This window comes from Triticum dicoccoides, chromosome 4B (assembly GCF_002162155.2).
Source record: "Triticum dicoccoides isolate Atlit2015 ecotype Zavitan chromosome 4B, WEW_v2.0, whole genome shotgun sequence".
Taxonomy (NCBI): Eukaryota; Viridiplantae; Streptophyta; class Magnoliopsida; order Poales; family Poaceae; genus Triticum; species Triticum dicoccoides.
Window position 1 is genome coordinate 543,493,246 of NC_041387.1, and position 12,360 is coordinate 543,505,605.

Consider the following 12,360-nt stretch of genomic DNA (forward strand, 5'->3'; position numbering starts at 1 on the left):
GCCAGGTCGCAATGCCGTGGACAAGACCAGAGGGTGAGGGCCGGAGAGCCGGTAGGAGCCCTGAGTCGCGATGCTCAGGCACCCCCCCCTTTAATGCGCAAGCTTGGTTAGATGTCGAAACTCTACGTCCTCAGGTCCCGGCTATCGGGCTGGTCTCAGCCGTCGCTGGTATGCCAGGTCGCGATGCCGTGGACAAGACCAGAGGGTGAGGGCCGGAGAGCCGGTAGGAGCCCTGAGTCGCGATGCTCAGGCACCCCCCTTTAATGCGCAAGCTTTCGACATCCAAGAAGAAAAGGTAGCGTGAACAGGCACCAAATAACAAGCATGATGGGTCGAAAGCATGGCCCTAAGATAAATGCAAAAGGGGTACATGCCACTGGGTCTGACTCGAGCGGCTTGGGGATAATGCAGCCCGAGGGGCGCCCCCAACAGAGTAAGCTAAGAACATGAAATAAAAGGGATACACGCCGCAGGGACGGACCCACGCAGCCTGGGAATAATGCGGCCCTCAGGGCGCTCCCAGCTGGAGATGAAACTTGAAAGATGTCAGCTGATGATGCCGAAGACGGAGGGGTGTTGATGTAGCAGACTCAGTGGGCCGTGGGAGCCGATCCTCACGAGCCCCCAGGCCCTGGGGCCTCGGGAGGCTTCGGAGGCGCTGGTGGCTCCTCGCAGACCATCTCCATCTCTACCAGGGTTGCGGCGCGCCTGACCTCTCGAGCCCCCAGGATGGCCCTCATGAGGCGCTGGTACGCGGCAGCCGCGTTCGGCAAGCCATAAGGCATGCGAACATAGCTGTGGGGAGGACCCTCGCAGCGTCCCACTGGCGAAGGCCAGAGGCACTCCTGAGACGCGGCTCGGTTGAGCCCTGGTATGTCGATGTAGACGCGCAGCCCACCATCCTCGCCTGGATGGGGGGCCATAGCGGGTAGGCGGCGGCCGCCTCTCATGACTCTTGACTCCTGTAGCTCCTGAATGGCCTTGCTGACGAACTCCTGAGGGTTTGGCCCTCCTTGCCTTGCTCCTTCTTGAGGGAAACATGCCTCGAAACACGCCTCCACGTGGTGCCCAAGCGCCACCCTCGTGACCTTGGCGAGGTTAGCGGCCCTCCAGGGGAGAGCCCCCGAGCCCTGCCTGAGGGGGGCGCCGGGCGCGACTCCCTATGCGATAGAAGGAGGTTCCCCCTGAGCAGGCGCGGGCCCTGAGGGGCCTGCCTCCTGAGGGGCCGCGCCGGACGATGTCTTCTTCTTCTTGGGCGTGGCCTCGGGAAGCCTCCTGCTTCCGCGGTCCGGGTCTTCCAGTGACGCGGCCTGAAAGGCTCGCTCTAGGGAGCACACTGCGTCTCTCTCTTCGCAGGGCACCGTGATGACTCCGCCACTTCCTGGCATCTTGAGGACTTTGTAGCCGTGGTGGGTCACGGCCATGAACTTGGCCAGCGCTGGGTACCCGAGGATGGCGTTGTACGGCAGGCGAATGTGGGCGACGTCGAAGTCAATGAGCTCGGTGCAGTAGTTGTCGCGTGCCCCAAAGGTGATAGGGAGGCGAACCTGCCCGATCAGGACCGTGGAGCCGTCGGTGACACCGGAGAAAGGCTTGGTTGGCTGAAGCTGATTGTAGGGCACTTGGAGATTGTTGAACGTTTCCACAGACAGGACGTTGAGTCCTACCCCGCCATCGATGAGGGTCTTGGTGACTAGCGCGTTGCTGATGATTGGGGAACAAAGCATCGGGAGGCCTCTGGCTGTAGCCGCGCACTTGAGCTTATCTGCAGAGCTAAACGTGATGGTGCATGCCGACCACCTGAGAGGGCGTGTGGCCTAGAGCTTGGGAAGGGCTGCATTTACTTCACGAGCGAACTGCTTGAAGATGCGCTGAGAGGCTAGGGCTTGAGCTCCGCCCAGGATGCAGGCGATCGCGCGTGGCTCCTGGAAGCCCCCAGCCCCCTCGTCCTGATGACGGTCCTCGTTTCTTCTTGGCTGCGGCGGCAGGGGAGGGAGGCCTTCGTTCCCTTGCGGGCGATCCTCGCGAGGCTGATCCCTCCAGCCTCCCTCGCGAGGCAGGTCCTGCCAGCGATCCTCGCGAGGTTGGTCGCGCCACCCCTGGCGTGGGCCGCGGTCCTCCCAGCGTCCTGCGTTCCTCCCTCCTCCTCGGCCGTAACCCCGGTCGTTGTGGTCAGGACGTCGGCCGACCCTTCCTTCACGCACGGCCCGGAGCTCTTGGCATTCGTTGGTGTTATGGGTGTGGAGGTCGTGGTACACGCAGTACCGACTGCCCTTGGAGGGTTCGAGCTGATCTCTGCCCCGCTTGGTGTCTGGCTCTGCCGCGAGCACGGCAGCCCCCTTGCGCTTCACGTCCTTGGCTTTGGGCTTCTTCTCTTCTGGGTCTGCGGCAGGCAGCTCGATGAGGGAGAGGCGACCCTCCTCAGCCCTGGCGCACTTGGTCGCCAAGTTGAACAACTCCAAGGAAGTGCATAGGTCTTCATCCATCGCCAGCTCCTCCTTCATCTTGACATTGCGCACGCCATCGGAGAAGGCTGAGATGATGGCCTCCTCGGTCACCTTGGGGATCTTGAGGCGCGCGTTGTTGAAGCGCTGGATGTACTTCTGCAGGGTTTCCCCTGGCTGCTGCTTGATACGGCGCATGTCGCTCATGGCGGGTGGCCGGTCGCGAGTACCCTGGAAGTTGGCGATGAAGCGGGTGCGCATCTCGTCCCATGAGGAGATCGTGCCTGGTGCCAGATTCAGGAGCCAGGTGCGAGCCCCGTCCTTGAGCGCCATGGGAAACCAGTTCGCCATGACCTTCTCATCTCCGTTGGCGGCCTCGATGCCCAGCGCGTAGAGCTAGAGGAACTCTGCAGGGTCAGCCGTGCCGTCGTAGCGGGGAGGCAGGTCCGGCTTGAACTTGCCGGGCCACGCGATGCGGCGTAGCTCGGGGGTGAAGGCGCGGCAGCCCGCTGTGGCCGCAGGGTGCCTTGGGCAACGAAGAGCTTGGTCCTGTGGGTCCCCATGCGCTGCAGCTAGGAGCAGCGCGGGGTCTTGACGTGCCGGAGCAGGGAGCGCTCGAGCACCTTCTCGAGGGCGTGGGACTTCTTGGCAGCTCTGCTCCTGCCGCGCCGGCGCCTGACGGGGCGGGTTCCGCTCAGGGGTCATGCTCCTCGGAGCCAGGGCGCCTTCTCGAGGGGGAGGCGGCTGAGGCGCCCCGGGAGCTTCATTGCCCACGCAGGGCGGGGCGCGGTGCAGCGAGAAGGACGTCACGGGGGAGCCCCCAGCGGCGCGGACGAGCTCGGCGACTCGGCCGAGCCACTCCTCGTAGACGTCGTCGATTGGGCGGTAGCGCAGGAGCTCATTTGCCGCGATGAGCGCGGCTCAAGCCTCCATGGCCGCGTAGGGGGGGCGAGACGAAGAACCAGCAGGGGTGAGCGAGGGTGTAGCAGTGCGGCTGTCTTGCCTCATGGATAGGTGCTGGGCCGATGCTTGCTGCTTGTTCCCCGCCGGGCCGGTGGTGGCATTGAGGGCGGGTGACGGGGAACGACGGGGGCGCCCGCCGATGGGGGCCGTCTGGGCGACGCGGGAAGCGAGGGCGGCTCGGCGCTCGGCGCGGGCCCGACGAGCGTCTGACATGGACACGATGGTCGGAGAAGAACAGGGCGACGGGAGGCGAATTCCGGCGCACCCCCACCTGGTTCGCCAAATATCGGATTTCGGGTTCCGGCAGACCCTTGAGGTTCGAACACTGGGGACACAGGGTTTATACTGGTTCGGGCCACCATTGTGGTGTAATACCCTACTCCAGTGTGTGGTGTGGTGGATTGCCTCTTGGGCTGATGATGAACAATACAAGGAAGAACAGCCTCGCAAGGGTCTATTCTTGACAGGTGTGATGAACTGCTTGGAGGAATTCAGTCGCCCTATCTCTCTCTCTGTTTCTATTCTAGATGTATGTCGGATACCAGATGATGATCCTCTACCTTGGGGGTGGCTAGACCTATTTATAGGCAAAGGCCCTGGGCCTCTTCCCAAATATTGAGCGGGAAGGGCGCCAACAATTGGCCATTTTGAAGGGGAACAGTGGGTACACTAATCCTGACTAAAGTTGGTCCTCGCCTGTCAAAGGCTCTGGTGGTGACGCCTGCTTGGGCTCCACGGTGACCTCCATCCTGCCGTTGGACTGGTCTTGGTCTTGTTGCACCGAAATGGATGCCTTTGCTTGATGCTCTTGCCTGCGCTTGCTCCCTTTGCACCAAAGAGGAAAGGAGGACACTGCACGGGCTGGCGCCCGACTGGCGCCCTTGGTCGTCATGGCTTGCGTCATGGGCACCTCGCGAGGTACCCCGCCTTGAACTCACCGCCTCCTCATGAACCATCCTGATGAGGCCGTGCCTGAGGAAGCTCCTTGTTGTCCGCCCCGCGAGGCTCGGCCCCTCACAAGGGTCTTGAGCTTGTGTTGATGAAGATGGGCCGTGCTGGGGCCCCTTTGAGCCACGTCGTAGGCCGTAGGCAGGCAAGTCTGGGGACCCCAGTTCCCAGAACGCCGACACCCCCCACAAAAAAACTCTCAAGAACCCACACACTATATCTCTCTAGGTTTGTATCTCTCTCACACAACCCCATGTAGGTGGTGTACGTATATAAGAAGAGAATAGGTGCACCGTACACGTACTCACGCTTTGTGCCCAGCCACACCCGCGCGGTTACACGATGGAGCTCATTTCTTTACGAAATGGCAGCCCACGTGCTAATTTGAACGCCTATAGCGGTTGTTTACCTAGGGAGGTCGTGTACCACGCCTGCACGAAACAAAGTTCGACTTGACGCGTTGCCGCGTTATTTTTAAATAAAGTTATAGTGCTCAATGGCACGTACACAGAATATAAAACGATTTTTATGGAGAAAAAGGTTGTCCGCTCACTATATAAAACGAGATTGTGTGCCTGGTTTGTTGCTCTTCAGAGTATCTCACACAAGGCTGCGGTGGCCTCTCTCTCTCTCACTGTTGGTCACTGATCCGGCCGCATCCCGTCCACCAGGGGAAAGGGAGTGCGGTGGCCTCTCTCTCTCTCACCGTTGGTCACTGATCCGGCCGCATCCCGTCCGCCGGCGGAAAGGGAGGAAGTGCATCGTTTCTCCGTTCGAGGGTGCTGAGGCAGCACGTCCCAATCTGCGGTACACGCCGTTCTCTCTGACCAAGCTCCGGCGCGGCAGGGCCTACGCCACCTGCTCGTAGATTCCTCCCGCCGCTGCTCACCTAGTTACATCCTGACGACCTCCAGGTATCCCCTCCGGCCTTGCTCCACTGCCCGTCTTCCCACATCGCTGCATGTGGATCTTCCATAGTTCTTTGCCCAAAACGTAGCTCGTCCAGCGTACTTTCCATATTGCATTCTCGTCCTCACACCGTTTTAGACAAACACAACCGTGTTGTTATCTTCCCTTAGGGCAAGGAATATGCTTCTTTTTTGTCGTCGCATGTGTCATGAACTGTTATTGGCCAGTAATTGTTTCCGTTCTACCTCTTTTTTGCAAACAGGGCTATCCATTTCACCTTGTTGCTATTGCGACCTTTTGGTGAACTGCACAAATCACTTTTTTCTTAAGAGTGTTTTGTGCAGTTATACTAAAATGTCACATGGGCAACGTCTCTACATTTTAGTGCGACTGCACAAAGGGAGATTGGTTTTGCTCTATCCTCCTCATCCAACTCCAAGCCTAATCTTCTCCAACTAGTTAGTCTTAAGAGAGACTGCAAAGGTGACCGACTTCTATTTATGTGTTTATTGTTTCATCAGCAGTCCTCTATTATCGTAATCACACTTAATATCTTTGGAACAGGGACACTCAGCTCTATTTTAGTGGAACTGCACAAAATGATCGAAATGTTGCATGCTCCAGACAGCTACTTTTTTTCCCAACATGCCTTGTTGATTTAGACAGAGCTGGGGGGACGTTGCTGCCAATGAAAGCATGGATCAATTTTAATTTAACACCTTCTCACAACTCTGTCTTCAGTTGTGATGTAATTATTAGCTCTGATCTGCTAATAATTGACATGCATTAGCAAGGAAGTTAGTTTTTTATTGTTTCCGAAAGAGCATCATTGTACGCCATTGTGAGATAGAAGCTGAAAGATCACACCATTGTACGATTTCATGTCTCGCTGGAAAATTATTTGTATAGTACGTCAATTATGTAAACAAATGATGGAAGCTTGATAGCATTGCCAAAAGCCTCTTCATCATCCGGGTCCATGTGCCATGCACAAAATTATACTCCTTCGTTCCTAAATATTTGTCTTTTTACAAATTTCAAACGGGCATATTTTAGAATGTAGATTCACTCATTTTGCTTTTTATGTGTACTTCCTCCATTCCTAAATATTCTATTTGTCTTTCTAGAGATTTCAACAAGTGACTACATACGGAGCAAAATGAGAGAATCTACACTCTAAAATATGTATATACATCCGTATGTGCCAGTTCCTTTGAAATCTCTAAAAAGACAAATATTTGAGTAGTCACTCGTTGAAATCTCTAGAAAGACAAATATACTCCAGAGTATACATAAGAACCGAGGGGGTAGAGCACAACCGCATGGGAGACTCAGCCCGGTCGTTGCGCCGCATTAGTAGTGAGTAATGAGCAGTCAAATCGTAAGCCCCACCTTTCCCACTGTAAGTTGCTCTGAAGAAGCAACCATCAATACGCTCTTCTTTGAATCCGCTCATACTACTCCATCCATCATTGTTTATACAGCGCGCTTCAGAAAAAAGAAAAAAGATCTGTGGGACCAAGGCGACTAGCGATCGGCCTAAAAAATAGCATTGGTAGTTATAGCACGGCGTCTATTACTAGAGGGAATAATGCGTACACACATGCATGCAGTGCTTCCACCCCGGGTACACACATGCATGAACTAACTCCACTCCGTAGGAGTAGTACAGAGTACATGGAGAGAAAATAGTGGACTTGATTGCGGTTACCACGCCCTAATTAATTGAGCATTAAACCAAACGCGTCTAAAGTCTCTCTAGTCGTGGAAATGCTTTGAGAGAAATGCATCATAATGAAGCGCGCCCTATAAACTATGACGGAGGGAGGAGTAGTATGAAGTTTCAAAACCAAGTACGCGTATGGCCAGTCGGTCAACGCACCTCCTCTTGGCATATCACTGACATGTGGGACAGGAGTATGAGCAAACCGATCTCTATTGACGGCAAAGAGCCAACCCACCGTTCCTTGAGAGAGACGAGGAGCGAGAACACACAGACGGGTTCACATGGAGGCCAAGATATATCCAAGCATGGTTGGTTGATCGATATCATTCATTACATGTTGGGCTGCCGTTTTCCGCCCTTCTTCGGAATAAACGTGTACTTTATCAGAGAGAAAAAGGAGTATAGACGCTCCACCATGCGGTTCTAGTAGTAATACTACTCATACTACTTCACTTGGCTCTTCGCCTCTTCGTGAAGTCGAACAATGATGGTACTCCGCATGTTGGGTACTACAATGTATGCCTCTGACAATCTGACACCGAATGGACTGATGCATGTCCACCGAGGGTAGGTTGCATTAGTCAAAAGGTGTAAGCGAGCTTCACCTTGTCCTGCAAGCTTCTCCTCGTTTAGCGAGTTGACGGGACACACCAAAAAGTAGTGCTAGTCCATACTCCCTCCTTTCTGGTTAATATGGCTTAATCTTTTTTGCGGGTAAATGAGAGAGCTTTATTCATATATAAGCATTCTTAGGATGATCATCCAAGACACTGGTCACTAGGAAGCAAGGTACCCCGCAAAAAAAGAAGTAGGAAGCGAGGTGTTTCATCAAGCCAGCTCTCGGCCACATTCAAAGTGCAGCAAGCATGGTTCGCACGAAGATGCGCCGCAAGGTTTGCTGACCTGTTTACATGCTGAATAACAAAAAAAGAGGAAATATTACCATGTGCTACTATTTGTAACAGGATATGAGCCAGAATTAAGCGAGAATTGTGGCGAGTGTTCCATGCACTTCCATTATCACATGCGAGAACCCTTGAAGAGAACCAAATGTGTTGAAGATTGCTTTATCACATTTTAAAATTATAATAAGAGTGCAGACGCTCCTCCATCCGGTTCCTAGTACTAGTATAGTACGTACCTTTATAGACTATATTAGTAGTACTAGTACTAGTAAACTTTGCGCTTGGTTGTTCGCCTATTCGGGAAGTCAAACGATAGTAGCACTAGTAGTATAGTGTATGCTTCTGGCAATCTGACACCGAATTAACTGTTGCACGTCCACCGCCTGAGCGAGGGAGAGCTTGCATTAGTCAAAAGTTTCTCCTTGTCCTGGGAGCCACCGCGCGCAAGTAATGCTAGTCCATACTGCCTCCTCTCCGGTTAATATGGATTAATTTCAAACAAGATAAATACACTGTCTGTCACTGTATATTTGTAAAAATACGGTCAGTGGACTTCATAATACGCTCATTGCACTCAATATATATATATATTCCGGTGTTTATACGGTCACTAGCTCACCCTGACTGAGTATGTGTGTGCATGCACTTGTAGGTTGAGCACTTAGCGTGACCGTGTGTGTTCCGTTGTGTGCTCGGACATGCATGCATTAGGGTGTCGTGCATGTTTTTGCGTCCATGTATATGTGTGACTGTTGCATACACGTAGGGGGTGTACGTGTAGGGGCCACTAAGGAGCAGTCAAATCACACAGTAAGTTCGTCGGAAGAAGCAACCATCATTTAACTCTTGAATGACACGTACGCAATATAAAATGGTTGATATGGAGAGAAAAAGAAAACCACTATATATACACTAGCAGGAGGTTGCTAAGGTTGCTCTCTTCACAAGCATAGAACGACGGGCTTGATCCCACAGCTGGGGGAAGGGAACAATGTTCTGCGTAGACGCGATCGACATAGGCGAGGGAGAAAACCCACAGTCGGTGCGTCCCTATTGGGGGTCACCGCAGTATGGGCCGATGCCGCATCCCAACCGCCCTTCTAGGTATAGCCCGACGTCCCAGGTAGTCCATCTTCCTTTTGGAGCTAGCTTGCTCCACTGCCGTAGCTCCATCTCCATGTTGATCTTTCTCTACTTCTACCGGCTTCTACTTATGATGAGTTCATGTCTCATGAACTAGTGCCAGTACTATTATTCTAATCACACTTCTTCAATATGTTTGCCATCAGCATGCCTGTTAGTTTTCCTTTGTATTTGATGGAATGTTGTAACAGGGGAACCTTGGAATAGGAATGAAAATGGAGTGGAAAGTTTCCATTTTTCCGGAGAAAAATTGGAAACAGAGAGAAACCAACGTTTTGTTTCGTTGTATCACGCCATCGAGCAAAACCAATGTTTTAATCGCGTCTGTCGTGTTAGTGTCTCACCCTCCTCCACGGCTCGACCCGACACGGTCGCTCGGCATGCGACTCACCACAAACCGAGTATACAATAACTTTCCCGGCTGCTTGTCGATGGATCGCACCATGGAGTACTACTAGCACTACTGGAAGAGACTGACGAGTTGGGGGAGGACAGCTAGCTGTAGCACAGACTCCCAAGAACTTTTTACATGCATGTTGTAGCCGGCTATTGCGATCTTTGAACGCGGAACAGCCGCATGCACCCAGAAGCGGCGCGGGCAACGCTCTCTCGGCCGGCGCGCCGCTTCCACGCCGGCGCCAGTGAGAAGTCGTGTCCACTCTGGCCGGGCATGAATGTGGAACTGACCATTTCAGGCAGGAAGCACACGCGGGTGATGAAGAAGGTTCAGGTTGGTCAGGACCGGCCGTGCCAGCGATCCGGACGTGCGCCAACAAGAGATGTTGTACGTTAATATTGCTGCGTATATAATTAACAACGTAAATAATGTGCCTGTTGGACAATATGATTGGAGATGGAGATGGAAATGGAATTTTACGTAAACACGGATATGCATGTCTATGTCTGTGTGTGTGTGCGATGACTCTCACGACCTGGAAGCGGGGGCGTGTTTTTGATCGAGTTTTCTTTCTTGGTACGTTAGCAAATTAGTTTGTCTAATTCACATCTAGATGTTATTTAAGGATATCACATCTAAGCTCCCACAAGTATATAATGTAGCAACAAGAAGCAAAAAAAACTAGGACAAAAAAATAGACCACAAACAGAGTGGACATCAACTTAGACATCTAGATGTGTCCTAGACAGACCCTTAAAAAACTGTCCACCAGTTTTCGTTTCTTTTTTCCGAGAACGCGCGTATCCTATTTAAAACCACTGCTATGGAGAGATTTTTTACTCCGTTATAGCCTCTTGTTTGATAGAGTTTCTCGCGTCTCGCTCTCTCACCCTCTCCATATCAAAACAAGATGACAGTGTCCACTCTATCTCTCTCCTCACCGGTGGTCACAGATCAGGCCGAATCCCATCTGCTGCGGGAGGTGAGGAGGTGCAGTGTTGACATTGTCGCCGTCGGCGACGGAGGGAGCCGATGCGCACCGTCCTCTCGGATTTGTCGATAGTTCACCTTGGTTGATGGAAAATGGATGCCAAATGGATGATGCATCACCATGATGACCTATCGATGCTCATGGTTGTATCAGCTGGTGAAGCTGATCGATTTTCAATGAAAAACAAGATTTCTTCCATCAGTGCTCTTTGCTTGTTACGCACAATGATGATATCCTTCGTCAGTTCACCTTGGTTGCATTGGAGACGCAATCGTCTTTCACGTTGGTGCAATTTTATCACACAATTGGCTATGAACCAAATGTTTCCTCGAAGAAGGATCGACGTCGGTACTAAGAGCATAAGTTTTGTATTGATTTCTAAGCCTTCTCACAACTTTGTCTCCAGCTCCCCTGTAATTTTTTGTCCAGCTATTAACTTTGATTTAAAAAATGGTGTGGACTAAAAACCCGGATGGACATAGCAGCCCTCCATTTTTATTTACTCCGCATATTAGATTTGACTGAAGTCAAACTTTGTAATACTCTCAAACCTTTCTGATAATTGAAATTAAAATTCTTTATTTGTACACACTCTCACACGTTCCCGCTAATTTGGCGCATGTGTGGTTGTTCACTTAAGGGAGGGTATTGTACCACACGTGAAGGACAGGAAGTGTGACCAGGACGCGTGGGCGTGGATCGTTAGTTCATCGGAAGTAGTACTAGTTTTCTTCACTATACATTAAATAAAGAGTTTCATTTCATACTTACACAATTTAAAACAATTGATATGGAGAGAATAAGAAAACCACTCCACTATATATTAGTCGTATACACACGAGAGTACTATGTGGACACAGCTTCATTGACTTAGTGCACCTGCCTTTGGGTTTATGACAAGTGGGCCAAAAATGTGGCAGGCTCACTTGTCATACAGCCAAAAGCAGATGGAGTGAAGGCACCAGAGCTCAGTCCGTACTACATTAGTATATATATATAAGGGCATCTCGAATAGCTATAAGATAGGTGTTGGTAAATTTGCCAACTAGGACATAGTGATGATGTGGCATGTAATAAATGTGGAGAGAGAGCAAAGTTGTATGTAGAATAACCAACAACCTTTGCACAATCTCCGAGGTGAAATAGAGAGCAATCACATTTATTTTTTCATCATCTATTGGATAGCTTAGATACAACCTATTGGGGTAGTGGTATGATAGCTTGTTGGTTGATGACATGGACATTTTACCAACAAGACTAACATACAATCTATTGGAGATGCCCCTAAGCGGGAGCCTCAGTGCTTGTTCGCTAGGGTTTGCACTCTCCACACGCTCGCCGCAATACATATATGTTACACGCTGGAGGCTCAGCGTTCATTTGCTAGGGTTTTCTATATTCATAGTCTCTCACCCTCTCTTCACCAGATCTAAACAAGATTGCGTTGGCCTCTTGTCTCTCTCTCCCCCCTCATAGCTGGTGAAGGAGGCGTCCGTATCCCGTCGCAACGGGAAGGGGAGGAGGTGCAGCATTAACTCTATCGCCTTCGGCGAGGGAGGCAATCCACTGTCGGCTGCGCTGTTCTCTTTCACCCGGCGCTTGTGCGGGAGGGCCACCGACCCCTTCTTCCTCGCTGCCGTACGTAGTGTGGGCAGATCCGGCCTCCCGCCGCACGCCTTGCCACATCTCGATGACCTTAAGGTATAAGTTTCTCTGGAATCGTCGTTGCTCTAGCTGCATGTGGATCTTTTTCGATCTGTAGTCGAATCTATGTCTTGGTTCAACGAGGAAAGAAAGGTGCGGTGGGGTGGAGCATGAATCTCGGATGTGGTTGAATGAGGAAAGGAGGGAGGAAAAGTAGTATAGACTGGCTATCCAGCCGCTTTGCTGGTCGAAAAGGGAAAATGGGGTAACCCAGTACACACATCTGTAAG